Below are 16664 nucleotides of genomic sequence, written 5' to 3'. Positions count from 1 at the left end.
AACTGAAATTTCAAAGGCATTAAGTGGCCTCTAAATTATAAATGTTTAGGCTTATCCTCTTTAGATTCCTTTATTGAAACACAAACACCTACAGTTAGGTGGCTAACTTTCCTAAAGCAAGTTAGGTAAATTAATGTAATACTGAGTCACTAGTCTTACTATCTACCAAAAACAGTGGATCGATCAATCTGGTCCTGATTCAAGGAATTAGAAGTGAGCTAAGAAGTATTATTGCCTAATTGAAGAAAGGTGGATATAAGGAGATCAGAGACTGTGGTATAGACATATTGGTCTTACTATGGGAGCATATTTCTGATTAAGATGCTAGCATGACAGATGGGAGAAGAACCCAGATGAATTAGATCACCTTAGAGATCATTTCAATAATAAATTAATAGTATTACATTTCTTCTCATTTACTACTTGTTTCCTGGTAAAGATCAAAGCTCAGGGAGAGAAGGTAAATAAAAGAAAAGGTATTAAGACATGATGGAGGGGAATATACAATTAACCATTGTAACCACGACATATAAGAGATGAACTTATCCATAAGGAAGAGAAGGCAGGAAAAATAATTTAAAAGCAGAATTCAATAATATATTATTTATAAGAAACACACTTGAAACAAAGATTCACAAAGAGTCAAAACAAGGTTCTAATGGAGAATTGATTATGATTTAGGCAATTATTTTAGTTGTTTGTCTTTTTTATTTTATATTTTATTTAATTTTATTTTTCCCTGGTTACATAAAAAAACAAGTTTCAACATTCACTTTTAAAATCTTGAGTTCGAATTCTCTCCCTTCCTTCCAACCCCTTACCCCCCACATTGAGAAAGTTATTTGATACAGATTAAAAATATGTAGTCATGAAAAACATGACCACAATAGTCATGTTATAAAATTAAATATAACCCCCCCAAAAAAGACCTCAGGAAAAATAGTTTAAAGAAAAAGTATGACAAATTTTTAAAAGAAGCAATAGCCATCATGATATCTCAAATAAGACAAGAAAAATAAATGTTTTTAAAAGAGATAAGCAAATGAACTACATTAAGCTTAAAGGTACCATATCAACAATTAATATTTATGCATTGTATGATATTTCTTATAAATATTTAAAGGAAAAGCCTGTCAAACTGCAAGGAGCAATCAGCAAATTATAGTCATTTAGGGACCTCAATGTGTCCCTTTAAAGTCTAGGCAAATCCAACACAAAGATAAATAAGAAAGAAGTTACAGGCTTGAATAGAATTTTTGAAAAGTGAGATATCATCAATCTCAGGAAATTAATTAACAGGAACAGAAAAGAATATACAGGTTTCTTAGCTAGGCATGGCACTATTACAACAATTGACCATATACTAGGACATTAAAATCCTAATGAACAAATGCAGATGAGCAGAAATATTAAACACATCCTATATTCAACTCAAGGTAAAAAAAAATTATAATAAAGTAATAAGGGTCCTTTGGGGAAAGGATTCAAACTTAAATGGAGCCTAAATAATTTAATCCTAAAGAATTGCAGTGTCAAATAATTTTGTCAAAGAAAATGACAATGAGACAATAAACCACAGACTTTGACTTGCAGTAATCATTAAGGAAAATTTTATATTTCTATCCACTTGCATCAACACAAAAGGTAAAAGAGATCAACAAAAAAACTAGAAATAAATCAAACCATCCTAAAGAAACATAAGAACATAAATTTTAAATATCAAATAAAATGAACAAAATTGAATACAAAACAATTGACAAAAATTGAATAAAACAGGGGCGGCTAGGTGGCTTAGTGGATAAAGCATTGGCCTTGGAGTCAGGAGTACCTGGATTCAAATCTGGTGTCAGACACTTAATAATTACCTAGCTGTGTGGCCTTGGGCAAGCCACTTAACTCTATTTGCCTTACAAAAAAAATTGAATAAAACATTAACTAATATAATTTTAAAAAGAGAAATACCAAAATACCAAAATTTAAAAGTGAGTTTACAAAAATTAATAGGAATAAAATATTTTTCCCAATTATATACCAATAAAATTGAAAACTATAATGAATATTTAAGAGAATTTAAAATAAATTGATTAGAAAAATATGAATTAAGAAATTTAAATAATAAAAGCTCAGAAAAAAACTGAATAAGACATAAATAAACTCCCTCCCCCCACCAAATACACCAGAACCACATGGATTTAAGGTGAATTTCCTGAAACATTCAAAGAATAATTAAAACCAATACTATACAAGTTATTTGCCAAAATATAAAAAAAGAGAACCTTATCAAATTCTCTTCTATGATAGGAACCCAAATCATGGAAAACAAGACAAAAAGGAAAATGTAGAACAATATTCCTAATAAATACTGATGCAAAATTAGCAAAGGTTACATTGGCATATTAATATTATAGACTCTAGGTTAGATTCATGCCAGAATGCAATGAGCAAGAATCATATTAACAAAAACAAAAATACATGGATATATCAATATCATATCCATGTATTTTTGTTTGATATGATATCAATATTGTATCAATAGAGGAATAAAAAATGGAAAAAGAAAAAAATTGATGAAGTTATTAAAACCACTAAAGTGGGGAGGCAGAGCTTGGAGGCAAGAATTCCCAGCTTTCCTCCAGAACACTCCAAATGCCTTAAAATTATAACTCAAACCAAATTCTAGAGTGGTAGACCCACAGAAAGACAATTTTCCAGCCCAAGACAACTTAGAAGATCTGTGGGAAGGGAAAGCTCCACTAGGGCTGGAAGGAGCTGTAGCTTAGCCTGGGTCACACCTCCCCAGAGTAAACCAAGCTCCAGCCTTCCAGCAACAGCCTGTGGAGTTTCTTGGTCCCTAGGGATGCTTGGATTCATGGCAGCAGAATGGTTTCCAGACCTCTTAGTCCAGAAGTTGCCAAGGACAAGTTGGAAGGTCAATCAGAAAACTCTGCCACACCAAAGTGAGTGGGAACCCAGCTCAGTGACAAGGCTCAAAAAAGCTCTACCCAAGGGAACTTGAGGAGCTATCCAGCAACTACTTCCAGAGTGCTCATCCCACAGGCAATAAGGGGGTCAAGGGAGACTATCAAGGTCTCTCCACTATCCCTGGGTCAGGACTCTATTGCTTTGTCCATACTCAGATTCAGGTAGAAGTTTAGGTCTCCATAATACCATAGCAGAGCAGGGACCTTCCTCACAGCTCCAGGACAAGGGGAGTATTTATGATCATCACAGATCAGAGCCCAGTTTAGGACAGCAGTCCAAGCCTCTCAGAAGATATTGAAGGAATTAAGGTCCTGAGAGGGGGGGGGTGTCCCCAAAACACTCAAAAGCTTAGGAAGCGCACTAAAAACAAGTCATAGATTGGGGAAATAAGTAAACAGAAGAAAAATAATCTGACCACAGACAAATACTTTGGCCCCATGGAGTATCAAAACACACACTCAGAAGATGACAAAGTCAAAACTTCTACATCCAAAGCACCCAAGAAAAACAGGAATTGGTCTCAGGCTGTGGAAGAACTCAAAAAAAAGATTTTGAAGATCAAGTAAGAGAAGTAGAGGAAACACTGGGAAAACAACTGAGAGCAATGCAGAAAAATCTTGAACATCAAGTCAGCAGCTTGAAGGAGATACAAAAAATACTAAAGAAATAACATGTCAAAAACCAGTTTAGGGCAAATGGAAAAAGCAATCCAAAAGGACAATGAGGAGAAGAGTACCATATTTCCCCATGTTTAAGAAGTACCCTTTTTAAAAAAATGTGGGGTGGGGTCTAAAAGCTGGGAGCATCTTATACAGTGGTTGTAGACTTTTTCCCTTGCATTTCCCACTTTTTCGAATTTGTTGTCTTTGCCTTTATTGTTTTGCATTTCTTCTTGGTATATTAGGTTATGTTTTGCCACATTCTGCCCAGAAATGGCTCAAGAAATTTTTCCTCCAGAGATGAATTCAATTTCAAAGTGCTCCAGTTTGCAAAAGTGAGTGGAAATCATGCTGCTGAACATAAGTTTGGTCCTCTTCCAACTCAGAAAACAATCTGAGATTGGTTACAGGAAGAAGAAACCCTACTGATAACACCACAGCAGAAGAAGACCATGAGAGGCAAGTCAGTCAAATGGTCTGAGTTAGAGAGGGAAATGAAGAAATGAACTGAAGAGCAAAGGGCAAGTGGAAATCCTGTGTCCACAAAGATGGTTCAGTATGAGGAAAGAAGAATTGCTGATGACAACGAAGTGACTGATTTCAAAGGAGGGCACAATGGGTGCTTTAGGTTCATGAAACAGAATGGACACACCAGACTTGCCCAGGGAGTGTGTGTGGTCAACCACAGGCAGGGTACAGGCAGGAAAGCAGGCAGAGCCTCCCCCATGAGGTCAAGCTAATGGATGGGAGTTTTGACAGGGATGAGGAGTTGAATGAATTTTATGAGGAATAAAAAATTGAGTTCAATAACTTTATGTAATACTTTTTTTTCAAATTGCAGGCCCCCAAATTAGGCATGTCTTATACATGGGAGCATCTTATACATGGGGAAATATGGTACCTGTAAAAGCAGAATTGAGAGGTGAATCCAAGATGGCGGGAGGAGAACAGCCTCTTGTGTTCTCTCCAAAATATTTCAAAAACCTTAAAATTATAACTCTAACCAAATTTTCAAGAGACAGAACCCACAGAAAGCTCCAGTGAGGCAATTCTCCAGCCCAAAGTAACCTGGAAAATTGTAAGAAGGCTCTGTTCCACGGAGTTGTAGGGGAAGCAGCCAAGGAGCTTCAGCCTTCCCAGAACAGTCCCAGGGTGCCTGGGATCAGAAGCAGTTTCCTGACCTGCCATCCCAGTGAGCACCAAGCACAACTTGGAAGATCATCAGAAAGACCTCTGCCAGAGCAAGTGCAAAGCCTAGGCCAGTGTAGCCCTCCTCAGCACCGCTGCAGTCCTCAGCGCAGCCCAGGTCCCAAGAAATGGAAGCAGACCTGTGGAGCCACCTAGCAGGAGCCTCCCAGCAGCTGCTTCCAGAGTGCTCAGACCCCAGAAGGTAAGGGAGAGGAGGGAAACTGCCAAGGTCTGTTCTCTGTCCCTGGGATAAGTCTCTGGGGTTTTGAACATATTCAGACAATGGTCACAGTCTGGGGCCTCAGAGGACTGAGCTTGTGGCAATTCAACAGACCAGGAGAGCAGTCAAAAGACTCATATACTGAAGTCTTTGTGGGGGTGTCCCAATAATACTCAAAAGCTCAGGAAGAACAATGAAACCAGGCACAGACTGGGGAAATGAGTAAAGAAGGGGGGAAAAAAGGAATCTGACCATAGACAATTACTTTGGTCCCATGGAAGACCAAAATACACAATCTGAAGATGAGACAGTCCATGTTTGTGCATCTAAAGACTCCAAGTTTGGTTCAGGCTATGACAGAGCTCAAAAAAGATATTGAAAATTAAGTAAGGGAAGTAGAAGAAAAATTGGGAAAAGAAATGCACAAGAGGAAGGAAAAACATGAAAACAAAGTCAGAAGCTTAGTCAAGGAGATCCAAAAAAATGCTGAAGAAAATAACTTATTAAAAATCATTTTAGGTCAAATGGATAAAATAGTTCAGAAAGTTAGTGAGGAGAAGAATGATTTAAAAAGAAGAATTGGACTTCTGGCCAAGATGGTGGAGAGAAGACACACACAGTTCTAAAGTCTCCTTATCTTTAATCATCCATGATATGAAACAAACCTCTTAGCAGAAATCTGACCCACAAAACCCAGAAAGAAAAGCCAGGAGAAAAAACATCTACCTCAGAATTTGTCTTCCATAGCCATGGGTGAGTCTGGGCATAGAGGACTGATCAGCCATGGATCAGCCTGATAAGGGGCTGGATTGGAGCCCTGAGTGCCTGAGGGCTCAAGAGCCAGACCTGCTTGATCAGCAATGGAGCTAGACCACAGGGGCTTGGGTCTACTAGGGAGAAGAGGCACTGATGCTGATGCTGACCCTCTGGATATTGCTGACAGGGCTGGGGGGAAGAGTTCTGGTGCAGGGGAGCTGCGGATGCCATCCCTGGGCTCCTTGGATCTGAGGAACTCTGAGTCCATGCCTCCATTGTGGCAGAGGCCTCTTCCCAGAACAAAAAGAATACAGATTATTTCTGCCCCAGGCACAGGTGTGTGAGCAGAAGAACCAGCCCAGCTGACAATAGGGAGAGGAATGACCTCACCCCAGGGTAAAGCCTACCATTGATTGAAGGCAAAAAGATTTAACAGCTTCAATCTCTCAAGGTCACAGACACTCCAGAAGAAGCAACCACCACCTCCTACTGGCCAGCTGGAGAAATTGCACTTAGTAAGTAAAGCCTCTGGGAATCCCAACACCAAATCTCTGTGAACCAGCCCCTCCCCAACTCAAGGTCTTAGGAAAATGAAGAAAGGTCAGCAGAAATGTAGATCTATAGAAAAATTCTTGGAAGGAAAAGACCCTAATTCAGAGAGACCTAGAACCTCTGAGGAAAATATGATGTGGACTCCAGCACAGAAAGACTTCCTTGAAGAAATAATGAAGGAGTTTAAAAATAAATTGCAGAATTTGGAAAAAGAAACCCAAGAGAAGATTAAGACCTTGCAACAAGAAAACAAATCATTGGAAAATACAATTGGACAAATACCAAAATGAGAATAATTCTCTCAGATCTTCAATTGGACAAATACAAAAAGAGAATAAATCTCTCAGATCCTCAATTGGGCAAATGCAAAAAGAAAATGATTCTATGAAAACCTCAATTGGTCAAATGGAAAGCTCTTTCAAAAGTAGAATTGACCAAGTGGAAAAGGAGTTGCAAAAAGTAAATGAAGAAAACTCTTCCCTAAAAAAAAAGAATGGAGTCTGCAGAAACTAATGACTCCATGAGACAGCAAAGGCCTGTTAAACAAAATTTAAAAAAAAACATAAAAAATAGAAGAAAATGTAAAATACCTCATCAGCAAAACCACTGACCTCAAGAATAGATTGAGGAGGGGCAACCTGAGAATTATTGGACTTCCTGAAAACATTGAAGAGAAAAAAAAATGCCTGGACTTACTATTACAGGATCTAGTAATGGAAAACCGCCCTGATATCATGAAACCAGAAGGCAAAGTAGTTATTGAAAGAGTACATCGATTCCCACCAGAAAAAGATCCTAAAATGAAAACACCAAGGAATGTTTTGGCCAAACTCCAGAACTATCAGATAAAAGAGAAAATCCTGCAAGCAGCCAGAAAGAAACAATTTAAATATCAAGGAGCCACAGTAAGGATCACTCAGGACCTGGCTGCATCAACATTAAGGGATTGAAGGGCCTGGAACAAGATATTCCAAATAGCAAGGGAGTTTGGAATGCAGCTAAGAATGTACTATCCTGCAAAAGCTGAGCCTTCTTTTTCAGGGGAAAAGATGGAAATTTGATGAAATGGAAGAATTCCAAAAATTCCTGATGAAAAGACCAGAGCCAAATAGAAAATTTGGACATCAAACAGGAGGTTCAAGAGACACATGAAAAGGTAAAAAAAAAGTGGGGGGTAAAGAAAAAAACTGTTATTCAATAAGTTGAAACTGGCTATATCCCAGAATGGGAAAAAGATTCTCATAACTCTTCAGAATTTTAACTCTAAAAGAGAGAATATACCTAGCCAGAAGTGACGGACATTCATGACCTATCCATTAGACTGCTATCCAATTGGATGAAACTGGCTGTAACCCTACTTGGGAAAAAGACTCTAATAACTCTCAAGAATTTTAACTCTATTAGATAGAATCAACTTAGATAGAAGTGATGGATACTCAGAATTTTCTAAGACTCAGATAGAATGATTTTAAAAATACTGTCTCCTTAAAAAGGGGGACAGAAAGGAGATGGGAGGGAGGGGAATGAAAGGGGTAAATATCATTACACTAAGAGGTACAAAATTCTTATGATAATAGAGGGGAAGAAATGAGGAGATGAGAAATACCTGAATCTTCTCATCAGACTTGGCTTCGAGTCAATTTACACACATACTCAGTTAACGTAAAAACCATCTAACCTTTCAAGTACTAAAAGGGGAAAAGAGGAGGGGGGGGACAGAGAAAGGGAGGTGGAGGAAAAAAAGGGGGAACTTAATAAAAGGGAAGGGAAGGGAAAAGGGAAAAAGGGAAAGGGGAAAGAAAGGGGAGGGAATGGATATAGGAGGGCAGACACACTAAAGGGCGTGGTATTTAGAAACAAAATACTGGGGAATATGGATAAAGGGGGAAGGGGAAAAATAAAAACAGAGGGAAGATAGCATGGAGGATAATAAAGAATTAGCAAACATAACTTTGAATGTGAATGGGATGAACTCTCCCTTAAAATGTAAGCAAATAGCAGAGTGGATTAAAAACCAGAATCCTACAATATACTGCTTACAAGAAACTCACCAGAAGCAGAGAGATGCATATAGAGTAAAGGGAAAAGGTTGGAGCAAAATGTATTTTGCTTCAGCAGAAGTGAAAAAGCAGGGGTAGCAGTCCTTATCTCAGATAAAGCAACTGCAAAAATAGATAACATTAAAAGAGATAAGGAAGGAAACTTTCTCCTGCTGAAAGGTAAAATAGGCAATAAAGTTATTCCAATACTGAATATATATGCACCCAATGGCATAGCATCTAAATTCTTAAGGGGAAGCTGAAAGAACTACAGGAAGACATAGTCAACAAAACTCTACTAGTGGGAGACCTCAACCTCCCACTCTCAGTTCTAGATGAATTCATAAAATAAACAAGAAAGAAGTTAAGGAGGTAAATAGATTGTTAGAAAAACTAGATATGGTAGACTTATGGAGGAAACTGAATGGGGATACAAAAGAATATATACCTTTTTCTCTGCAGTACATAACACTCATACAAAAACTGACCATGTACTAGGAAATAAAAACCTAACGATCAACTGCAGAAAGGCAGAAATAGTGAATGCATCTTTCTCAGATCACAATGCAATAAAAGTCATATGCAATACTGGGCCAAGGAGATATAGACCCAAAACCAACTGGAAACTGAATAATCTCATTTTAAAGGATGAGTGGACCAAAAAAAAAAATTAAAGAAAGACAATCATTTTATCCTAGATAATGACAATAATGAAACAACATATCAAAACCTATGGGATTCACTCAAAGCAGCTCTCAGGGGATATAATATATCTTTATTTCTTTTTTTTTTCTTTTTTCTTTTAAGTTTTTGCAAGGCAATGGGGTTAAGTGGCTTTCCCAAGGCCACACGGCTAAGTAATTATTAAGTGTCTGAGGTTGGATTTGATCTCAGGTACTCTTGACTCCAGGGCCAGTGCTCTATCCACTGTGCCACCTAGCTGCCCCTATATTATATCTTTAAATGCTTACATGAATAAATTAGAGAAAGAGGAAATCAATGAACTAAATATGCAACTAAAAAAATTAGAGAAAGAACAAATCAAAAATCCCGAATTAAATATCAAATCAGAAATTCTAAAAATTAAAGGAGAAATTAATAAAAGCAAAAGCAAAAAATACTTTTAAATTAATAAATAAAACCAAAAAGTTGGTTTTCTGAAAAAACCAATAAAATTGATAAACCTCTGGTCAATTTGATTTAAAACAAAGAAGAAAACCAAATTGCTAGTATCATAAATGAAAAAGGTGAACTCACCAATGAGGACGAAATTAAAGTAATAATTCGAAATTACTTTGCCCAACTCTATGCCAATAAATCTGATAATCTAAGTGAAATGGATGAATATTTACAAAAATTTAAGTTGCCCAGGTTAAATGAAGAGGACATTAAATATCTAAACAACCCTATCTCAGAAAAAGAAATTCAACAAGCTATCATTGAACTCCCTAAGAACAAAATATCCAGGACCTGATGGATTTACAAGTGAATTTTACCAAACATTTAAGGAACAATTGGTTCCAATTCTACATAAATTCTTTGGAAAAATAGGGAAAGATGGAACTCTGCCTAACTCTTTCTATGAAACCAATACGGTGCTGACCCCTAAACCAGGAAGAGTAATAAACAGAGAAATAAAATTATAGACCTATCTCCCTGATGAATATAGATGCAAAAATCTTAAATAAAATCTTAGCAAAACTATTACAAATTATCACTGGGATAATACATTATGATCAAGTAGGATTGAACCTAGGAATGCAGGGATGGTTCAATATTAGGAAAACTGTTAGTATACTCAATTATATCAACAACAAACCTATTAGGCAGAGCCAAGATAGCGACAAGAGCAGAGTGTGTCTTAGGCACTTTCTCATAAATCTTCAAAACTAAGGACTTTAACTAAAATTTTGAGAGACAGAACCCACAGATGGACCCAGTGAGGAAGTTCTCCTACTCAAGGTAACCTGGAAAAGAGCAGAAAGGCTCTGCTCCCCAGGGTTGGAGGGGCGGCCTCCCAGAGGGGTGGCCTGCCAGAGCAAAAGAACTTCAGCCTTCTGGAGGCAGCCCCAGGGCGCTGGGAGCCACAGGTCACAGTAGCAGGGGAGTGTCCTGAGCTATGCCCCGGGGAACACCGGGCACAAATTTAAGGAACAGCAGGGGACCTCTGCCAGAGCAAGGACGTGAAGTCCAGCCCTCGGGTCACATAGCAAGTAGGGTGGCCAGGGCAGTCCAAATCCAGGAAGCAAAAGCAGGCAGAGCTGGTAAGCAGGAGCCCCAAGGGCATGAGCCCATTGAGCTGAGGGAGGTAAGTGAAGAGAGACGCTGCAGAGCTCTGTCCTCTGGCCCTGTAACAGGACTCTGGGGCTCTGAACACTTTCAGATCCTGATCGCAGTCTAGGCCCACCCCATAGAACAGCAGGCCCCCCCCACCTCAGCCCTGTGGAAGAGGGGGGCGCATATGGTCATTCACAGACCAGGAGGGAGTACATAGCCTCACACACTGAGACCCTTGTGGGAGTGTCCCAAAAGCTAAAGAAGCACCCCCAAAACAGGCTTAGGCTGGGAAAATGAGCAAGCAGAGAAAAAAGAGGAACATGATTGAAAAATACATTATCTATGATCCCAAGAAGGATCAATAGACTCAGTCTGAAGATGAGGAAACACAAGCTCCTGCATCTAAAGACTCCAAGAAAATTGGGCTCAGGCTATGACAGAGCTCATAAAAGATTCTGAAAATCAAATGAGGGAGTTAGAAGAAAAACTGGGAAGAGAAATGAGAGAGATGCAGGAAAAACATGAAAATGAAGTCAGCAGCCTAGTCAAGGAAATCCAAAAAGAAAAAAAAAAAAGCTGAAGAAAATAGCATGCTAAAAACCAGCTTAGGTGAAATGGATAAAACAGTTCAAAAAGTTATTGAGGAGAAGAATGCTTTAAAAAGCAAAATTGGCCAGATGGAAAAAGAGATAAGAAAACTCTCTGAGGAGAACAAATCCTTCAGACAAAGAATAGAATGCAGGGAGATTGCTGAATTTACGAGAAATCAGGACTCATTACTTCAAAACCAAAAGAATGAAAAATTAGAAGAAAATGTGAAACATCTCATTGAAAAAACAACTGATATGGAAAACAGATTTCAAAATTATTCAATACCTGAAAGTCATTATCAGGAAAAGAACCTTGCCGTCATTTTCAAAGAATTACTATAGGAAAATTGCCCTGATATCCTAGAAGCAGAGGGCAAAATAGAAATGGAGTGAATCCACTGATTCCCCCCGAGAAAGAGACCCCAAAAAACCAACACCTAGGAATATTATAGCCAAGTTCCAGAACTCCCAAGTCAAAGAGAAAATATTACAAGCAGCCAGAAGGACACAATTCAAATATCGTGTTGCTGCAGCCAGGATCACACAGGACTTAGCAGTAACTACATTAAAAGCTAATAGGGCTTGGAATAGAATATACTGGAAGGCAAAAGAGCTTGGATTGTAATTGAGAATCAACTACCCAGCAAAACTGAACCTCCTCTTCCAGGGAAAAAGATGGACTTTCAATGAACCAGGGGAATTTCAAATGTTCCTGTTGGAATGGCCAGAGCTGAACAGAAGATTTGATCTTCAAATACAGGACTCAGGTGAAGCACAGAGATTGGAGGAGAAGGGGAAAATATGAGGGACTTAATGATGATGAACTGCATGTATTCTTGCATAGAAAAATGACACTGATGACACTCATATGATCCTTCTCATTTAATAGAGCAGGTAGGAGCTTTTATAGTTGAAGCTCAGGAGAAAGCTGAATTTGAAGATAAAATATGGTGTAAAAATGGAGTCAATAGAAAAAAAGGGAAATGTAATGGGAGAAAGAAAAAGGAGAGGGGGAAATAGGCCAAGATATTTCATATAATAAGATTTTTCTTTATTACAGTGAGCTATTGCAATGATATGGAAGGGGGAAGACAAGGGGGAATGAGGGCATCTTTGCTCTCATCAGAGGTGGCTAGGAGAGGAAAGAGCATATATACTCAATGGGGTATAGGCATCTGGCATAAGAAGGAGGGGGGACAGGTGGAAGTGGGGAGGATGTGTGTGATGGAGGAGAGGATGGACCATGGCGGGAGAGTCATCAGATAGAACACATTTTCTTTTTTACTTCTTGCAAGGGGCTGGGATTGGATGGCCTATCTGGGACCATAGGGCCAGGTGGATGCTGGGCTAAGGCGGGGGGGGGGGGGGGGGGGGGGGGCTCAGGGCCTCTTGGCCCCAGGGCCAGGGATCTGTCTACTGTGCCACTCATCTACCCTACAGCAGAGTCATAGTGAAAGGAGAGAGAAAATAGAGTACATACAAAAGGAGGGAGTTGCGATCAGCAATGGCAACGGTGGGAAAATATGGAAGTAATTTTTGCCACAGACTTATCATAAAGAATGTTATCCACCCACGACAGAGTTGTTGATGTTGGAACAAAGACTGAAGGACATTTTTTATTATTATTATTTGGGGGGGGTGCAGGGCAAATGGGGCTGGGTGGCCTGCCTGGGGCTACATAGCAGGGTGATCGTTAGGTGTCTGAGGCCAGATTTGGACCCAGGTGCTCCTGGCTGAAGGACCAATACTCTGTCTGTCACCCAGCCACCCCTACTATTATTACTATTTTATTTTATGTTGGGTCTTTTGGGGGGGGTATGCAGGGCAGTGGGGTTGGGGTGGCTTGCATGTCACATGGCTGGGTGATTGTTGGATGTATGGGGCCAGATATGGGCACAGGTGCTCCTGGCTCCAGGGCTGGTGCTCTGTCCATTGTGCTACCTGGACATACCTACAATTATTGCTATTATTTTTTTATTTTAATTTTTTTCTCTCCCCTTTATCACTCAAGCAAGCCTATATTTTGGGGGGAGGGGGTATTCTGTTTACTCTTAAACAAGAATATTTTATTAATGTATAAAAAAACATTATTTGTACAAAATGAAAATAAATATTAAATATTTAAAAAAAAGAAATTAGCATAGTAAGTGCCATAGAAAAATTAGTGATATGATTATAAAGTGAAATTTCATGGAGTTTCAAAATGCATCCATGAAACCCATAAAGAAAATGCAGCCAGTCATGATTATTTTTCATGATCTTGTTGGGATGTTAGATCTTTTGATGTCATAATGGCATTTAATGGGATTCTATCCTGACAAGTATAGTCTTGTCCTTTCAATCTGTTTTTTTCCCCTGCAAATAAACTGTACACCCTTTATTCCCTTTCAGAGAGGGAGGAGGACAAAGGGAAAGCCAGGCATTTAAATTGTTCTGTTGGAAATTAGGCTGATGTAGTTGGGGTTTTTTGAGGATTTTTTTTATTATTTTTTATTTTTTGCAAGACACGGGTTAAATGACTTGCTAAGTGTTAAGTGTCTGAGGCTGGATTTGAACTCAGATCCTCCTGACTCTATTCATTGTGCCACCTAGCAGCCCCTGGCTGTTATAGTTTTGCTAAAAAGGTGTGACATTTTCTCAGTACCCTGCTAAAGTGGTCTTTGTGCTAAAAAGAACTCAGCTTTAGCCACTTAAGAGTAGTTGAAAGGGGCAGCTAGGTGGCATAGTGGATAAAGCACTGGCCCTGGAGTCAGGAGTACCTGGGTTCAAATCCAGTCTGAGACACTTAATAATTACATAGCTGTGTGGCCTTGGGTACGCCACTTAACCCCGTTTGCCTTGCAAAAAAAAAAGAGTAGTTGAAAAATGGAGGAGAGCTAGGAGGGTCAGAACAGGAGCAGCTTTATCATTTCTTTCCAGTAGTTAGTATGTGATACAAACTATCTTCTAAAAAAGATCAAGGTTATGAAAGCCTACAGTCCAGAGCAGCCAATTAGACATGGTTTCCCTCATATGTATGTCTGCTAGGTATATGTATGTATAGTTTATGAACTCTATAGATTTTGTTTTTCTTTTCATATAGTAAATTTTTTATTTTCAGAAAAAAAAACCTATCAGAAATTATATGATCATATCAATAGATGTTGAAAAAGCTTTTGACAAAATACAGCACCCATTCCTACTAAAAACACTAGAGAGTGTAGGAATAAATGGACTGTTCCTTGGAATAATTAGCAGTATCTATCTGAAACCAGCAATAAGCATTATATTCAATGGGGAGAGGCTAGAGGCATTCCCAATAAGATCAGGGGTGAAACAAGGGTGCCCATTATCACCACTACTATTCAATACTGTATTAGAAATGTTAGCATCAGCAATTAGAGAAGAAAAAGAAATTGAAGGAATTAGAATTGGGAAGGAAGAGACAAAACTCTCACTCTTTGCAGATGACATGATAGTCTACCTAGAGAATCCCAAGAAATCATCCAAAAAACTACTGGAAACAACAATTTTAGAAAAGTTGCAGGGTATAAAATAAACCTACATAAATCCTCAACTTTTCTAGCAAGATACAGCAGGAAGAGCTAGAAAGAGAAATTCCATTCAAAGTAACCTGAGACAATATAAATATGTGGGAGTCCATCTTCCAAGACAGACTCAGAAACTTTTTGAAAACAATTATAAAACACTTCTCACACAAATTAAATCAGATTTAAATAACTGGGCACAGATAGGTAGAGGAAATATAATAAAAATGACAATTCTACCAAAACAAAACTACCTGTTTAGTGCCCTACCAATCAAAATTCCAAAAAAAAAAATTACTTTAATGAGTTAGAAAAAGTTGTAAGGGAATTCATATAGAGAAATAAAAAGTCTACAATATCCAGGAATTTAATGAAAAAAGTGCAAAAGAAGGGGGCTTAGCCCTACCTGATCTAAAATTATATTTTAAAGCATCAGTCATCAAAACTATTTAGTATTGGCTAAGAAATAGAGTGGTGGACCAGTGGAATAGACTAGGTGCAATAGCAGGAAATGATTATAGTAACCTGCTGTTTGATAAACACAAAGAGTCCAGCTATTGGGATAAAAACTATCTCTTTGATAAAACCTGCTGGGAAAACTGGAAGTTACTATGGAAGAAACTTAGATTAGACCAACATCTCACACCCTTTACCAAGATAAGATTCAAATGGATACAGGATTTAGACATAAAAATACAATACTATAAGCAAATTAGAAGATCAAGGACTAGTTTATCTGTCAGATCTATGGAAAGGAGAGGGGTTTATGACTAAGGAAGAACATCACCAAAAACAAACTAGATGATTTCGATTACACTAAATTAAAGTTTTTGAACAGATAAAATCATGGTATCAAAAGATCAAAAGAAATGTAGTAAACTGAGAAACAATCTTTACAATTAATGATTCTGACAAAGGACTCATTTCTAAAATATACAGAGAACTGAGTCATATTTTTAAAACAAAAAGCCATTCCCCAATTGACAAATGGTCAAAGGATATGCAAAGGCAATTTACAGATGAGGAAATCAAAGCAACCCATAGCCATATGAAAAATTCTCTAAATCATTAATTATTAGAGAAATGCAAATTAAATCTTCTCTGAGGTACCACCTCACACCTCTCAGATAGGCCAATATGACCAGAAAGGATAATGATCATTGTTGGAAGGGATGTGGGAAATCTGGGACACTACTACACTGTTGATGGAGCTGTGAACTCATCCATCCTTTCTGGAGAGAAATTTGGAACTACACCCAAAGAGCAACAAAAATGTGCATACCCTTTGACCCAGCAATACCACTACTGGGTCTATATCCTGAAGAGATGATGAAAAAGGGTAAAAACATCACTTGTACAAAAATATTCATAGCAGCCCTGTTTGTGGTGGCAAAGAAATGGAAATCAAGTAAATGTCCTTAAATTGGGGAATGGCTTAGCAAATTGTGGTGTATTTTTTGTCATGGAACACTATTGTTCTATTACAAGCAGGAGGGACAGGAATTCAGGGAAGCCTGAAGGGATTTGCATGAACTGATGTTGAGTGAGATGAGCACCCCCAGAAAAACACTGTACACCCTATCAGCAACATGGGGGTGATGATCAACGCTGATGGACTTGCTCATTCCATCAGTGCAACAATCAGGGACAATTTTGAGCTGCCTGCAATGGAGAATACCATCTGTATCCAGATAAAGAACCGTTGAGTTTGAAACAATTTCAAGGACTTTTCCCTCTAATTTAGGAAAAAACACATATCTTATTGTCTAATCTTGTTATCTCTTATACTTTTTGTTTCTTCCTTAAGGATGTAATTTCTCTCTCATCACACTCAATTTGGATCAATGTACAGCATAGAAACAAAGTAAAGCCTG

The 16664-nt window shown here is 38.3% G+C and overlaps 1 protein-coding gene across 6 annotated transcripts in view; it reads right to left on the bottom strand.

Annotated features, from left to right (window-relative positions):
• LOC141521312 (cilia- and flagella-associated protein 43-like) overlaps nucleotides 1-16664 on the bottom strand; it is a 234056-nt gene that overhangs the window by 161862 nt on the left and 55530 nt on the right. The gene's annotated exons all lie outside the window — the stretch shown is intronic.

Source organism: Macrotis lagotis, chromosome 4, assembly GCF_037893015.1.
Source record: "Macrotis lagotis isolate mMagLag1 chromosome 4, bilby.v1.9.chrom.fasta, whole genome shotgun sequence".
NCBI classification, from domain to species: Eukaryota; Metazoa; Chordata; class Mammalia; order Peramelemorphia; family Peramelidae; genus Macrotis; species Macrotis lagotis.
Note: the sequence above shows the minus strand (reverse complement) of the source record. Positions and strands in the feature narration are given on the sequence as shown.